We start from the raw sequence: 4,911 nt of genomic DNA on the forward strand, positions 1-4,911 counted from the left end.
AGGTCTGGCATTTGCTCTCATCAGGCTCACAGTTTAGCGTTTTTCACATACTTGTTGAACAGATCCTGGGTTTTTTCTGGTTTGGATCACGAAGTAGTGTGGTACCACACTGAAACAGTCCATTAAACCTGGTTTCGCTCAATATTTTAGAGGATAACGCATGTAAGGTCTAGGTTAGGTCTGGGATTTGCTCTCATCAGGCTCATTCTTTCGCATATTTCTCATACTTCATGACTAGATCATGGGCTATTTCTGGATTGGATCACGCAGTAAAGTGGTACCACACTGAAACATCCAATGAAACCTGGTCTGGATAAATATTTTAGAGGATAACGCATCTTAGGTCTGGGTTAGGTCTAAGATTTGCCCTCATCAGGCTCACAGTTTAGCGTTTTTCACATACTTGTTGAACAGATCCTGGGTTTTTTCTGGTTTGGATCACGAAGTAGTGTGGTACCACACTGAAACAGTCCATTAAACCTGGTTTCGCTCAATATTTTAGAGGATAACGCATGTAAGGTCTAGGTTAGGTCTGGGATTTGCTCTCATCAGGCTCATTCTTTCGCACACTTCACATACTCGTTGAACAGATCCTGGGTTATTTTCTGGTTTGGATCACATAGTCATGTGGAACCACACTGAAACAGTCGATTAAACCAGGTTTCGATCAATATTTTTGAGGATAATGAATGTTAGGTCTAGGTTAGACCTGGGATTTGACCTCATCAGACTCATACTTTCGCATTCTTCACATACTTGTTGAACGGATTCTGGGATTTTTCTGGTTTGGATCACGTAGTAATGTGGGACCACACTGAAACAGTCAATTAAACCTGGTTTCGATCAATATTTTAGAGAATAATTCGTGCTAGGTCTACGTTAGGTCTGGGATTTGCTCTCATCAGGCTCATTCTTCCGCATATTTCTCATACTTGATGGCTAGATCCTGGGTTTTTTCGGGTTCGGATCACGTAGTAATGAAGTACAACACTGAAACAGTCAATTAAACCTGGTTTCCATCAATCTCTTAGAGGACAACGCAAGTTAGGTCTGGGATAGGTCTGGGATTTGCCCTCATCAGGCTCATACTTTCGCATATTTCTCATACTTCATGGCTAGATCATGGGCTATTTCTGGATTGGATCACGTAGTAAAGTGGTACCACACTGAAACATTCAATGAAACCTGGTCTGGGTAAATATTTTAGAGGATAACGCATCTTAGGTCTGGGTTAGGTCTAAGATTTGCCCTCATCAGGCTCACAGTTTAGCGTTTTTCACATACTTGTTGAACGGATCCTGGGTTTTTTCTGGTTTTGATCACGTAGTAATGAGGTACCACAATGAAACATTCAATTAAACCTGGTCTTGATAAAAGTTTTACAGAATCACGCATGTTAGGTCAGGGTTAGGTCTAGGGTTTGCTCTCGTCAGGCTCATACTTTCGCATATTTCTCATACTTCATGGCTAGATCCTGGGCTATTTCTGGATTGGATCACGTAGTAATGTGGTACCACACTGAAACGGTCAATTAAACCTGGTTTCGATCAATATTTTAGAGAATAATTCATGTTAGGTCTAGGTTAGGTCTGGGATTTGCTCTCATCAGGCTCATTCTTTCGCATATTTTTCATACATGTAGAACAGATCCTGGGTTTTTTCTGTTTTGGATCACGTAGTAATGAAGTACAACACTGAAACAGTCAATTAAACCTGGTTTCCATCAATATTTTACAGAATAACGCATGTTAGGTCTAGGTTAGGTCTGGGATTTGCTCTCATCAGGCTCATTCTTTCGCATATTTCTCATACTTCATGACTAGATCATGGGCTATTTCTGGATTGGATCACGTAGTAATGTGGTACCACACTGAAACGGTCAATTAAACCTGGTTTCGATCAATATTTTAGAGAATAATTCATGTTAGGTCTAGCTTAGGTCTGGGATTTGCTCTCATCAGGCTCATTCTTTCGCATATTTTTCATACATGTAGAACAGATCCTGGGCTTTTTCTGGATTGCATCACGTAGTAATGAAGTACAACACTGAAACAGTCAATTAAACCTGGTTTCCATCAATATTTTAGAGGACAACGCATGTTAGGTCTAGGTTAGGCCTGGGATTTTCCCTCATCAGGGTCATACTGTCGCAGTTTTAACATACTTGTTGAACGGATCCAGGGTTTTTTCTGGTTTTGTTAACGTAGTAATGTGGCACCACACTGCAACATTCAATTAAACCTGGTCTTGATAAATATTTTAGAGGATAACGCATGTTAGGTTTGGGTTAGGTCTAGGATTTGCCCTCATCAGGCTCATACTTTCGCATATTTCTCATACTTCATGGCTAGATCCTGGGCTGTTTCTGGATTGTATCACGTAGTAATGTGGTACCACGCTGAAACAGTCGATTAAACCTGGTTTCGATCATTATTTTAGAGGATAACGCAAGTTAAGTCTGGGATAGGTCTGGGATTTGACCTCATCAGACTCATACTTTCGCATTCTTCACATACTTGTTGAACGGCTCCTGGGTTTTTTCTGGTATGGATCACGTAGTAATGTGGGACCACACTGAAACAGTCGACTAAACCTGGTTTCGATCAATATTTTAGAGGATAGCGCATGTTAGGTCTAGGTTAGGCCTGGGATTTTCCCTCATCAGACTCATACTTTCGCATTCTTCACATACTTGCTGAACGGATCCTGGGTTTTTTCTGGTTTGGATCACGTAGTAATGTGGGACCACACTGAAACAATCAATTAAACCTGATCTTGATAAATATTTTAGAGGATAACGCATGTTAGGTCTGGGTTAGGTCTAGGATTTGCCCTCATCAGGCTCACAGTTTAGCGTTTTTCACATACTTCTTGAACAGATCTTGGGCTTTCTCTGGTTTGGATCACGAAGTAGTGTGGTACCACACTGAAACAGTCCATTAAACCTGGTTTCGCTCAATATTTTAGAGGATAACGCATGTTAGGTCTAGGTTAGGTCTGGGATTTGCTCTCATCAGGCTCATTCTTTCGCATATTTCTCATACTTGATGGCTAGATCCTGGGCTATTTCTGGATTGCATCACGTAGTAATGTAGTACCACACTGAAACAGTCATTGAAACCTGGTTTCCATCAATATTTTAGAGGACAACGCATGTTAGGTCTAGGTAAGGCCTGAGATTTTCACTGATCAGACTCATACTTTCGCATTCTTCACATACTTGTTGAACGGATCCTGGGTTTTTTCTGGTTTTGATCACGTAGTAGTGTGGTACCACACTGAAACATTCAATTAAACCTGGTCTTGATAAATATTTTAGAGAATAACGCATGTTAGGTCTGGGTTAGGTCTAGGATTTGCCCTCAACAGGCTCATACTTTCGCATATTTCCCATACTTCATGGCTAGATCCTGGGCTATTTCTGGATTGCATCACGTAGTAATGAAGTACAACACTGAAACAGTCAATTAAACCTAGTTTCGATCAATATTTTAGAGAATAATTCATTGTAGGTCTAGGTTAGGTCAGGGATTTGCTCCCATCAGGCTCACTCTTTCGCATATTTCTCATACTTGGTGGCTAGATCTTGGGCTTTTTCTGGATTGCATCACGTAGTAATGAAGTACAACACTGAAACAGTCAATTAAACCTAGTTTCGATCAATATTTTAGAGGACAACGCAAGTTAGGTCTAGGTTAGGTCTGGGATTTGCTCTCATCAGGCTCATTCTTTCACATATTTCTCATACTTCATGGCTAGATCATGGGCTATTTCTGGATTGGATCACGTAGTAAAGTGGTACCACACTGAAACATCCAATGAAACCTGGTCTGGATAAATAATTTAGAGGATAACGCATCTTAGCTCTGGGTTAGGTCTAAGATTTGCCCTCATCAGGCTCACAGTTTAGCGTTTTTCACATACTTGTTGAACAGATCCTGGGTTTTTTCTGGTTTGGATCACGAAGTAGTGTGGTACCACACTGAAACCGTCGATTAAACCAGGTTTCGATCAATATTTTTGAGGATAATGCATGTTAGGTCTAGGTTAGACATGGGATTTGACCTCATCAGACTCATACTTTCGCATTCTTCACATACTTGTTGAACGGATTCTGGGTTTTTTCTGGTTTGGATCACGTAGTAGTGTGGGACCACACTGAAACAGTCAATTAAACCTGGTTTCGATCAATATTTTAGAGAATAATTCATGCTAGGTCTAGGTTAGGTCTGGGATTTGCCCTCATCAGGCTCATACTTTCGCATATTTCTCATACTTCATGGCTAGATCATGGGCTATTTCTGGATTGGATCACGTAGTAAAGTGGTACCACACTGAAACATTCAATGAAACCATGGTAAATATTTTAGAGGATAACGCATCTTAGGTCTGGGTTAGGTCTATGATTTGCCCTCATCAGGCTCACAGTTTAGCGTTTTTCACATACTTGTTGAACAGATCCTGGGTTTTTTCTGGTTTGGATCACGTAGTAATGTGGGACCACACTGAAACAGCCAATTAAACCTGGTTTCGATCAATATTTTAGAGAATAATTCATGCTAGGTCTAGGTTAGGCCTGGGATTTGACCTCATCAGACTCATACTTTCGCATTCTTCACATACTTGTTGAACGGATCCTGGGTTTTTTCTGGTTTTGATCACGTAGTAATGAGGTACCACAATGAAACATTCAATTAAACCTGGTCTCGATAAAAATTTTACAGAATAACGCATGTTAGGTCAGGGTTAGGTCTAGGATTTGCCCTCATCAGACTCATACTTTCGCATATTTCTCACACTTCATGGCTAGATCCTGGGCTATTTCTGAATTGGATCACGTAGTAATGTGGTACCACACTGAAACAGTCAGTTAAACCTGGTTTCGATCAATATTTTAGAGAATAATTCATG

This window comes from Colletes latitarsis, unplaced genomic scaffold (assembly GCF_051014445.1).
Source record: "Colletes latitarsis isolate SP2378_abdomen unplaced genomic scaffold, iyColLati1 scaffold0018, whole genome shotgun sequence".
NCBI lineage: Eukaryota > Metazoa > Arthropoda > Insecta > Hymenoptera > Colletidae > Colletes > Colletes latitarsis.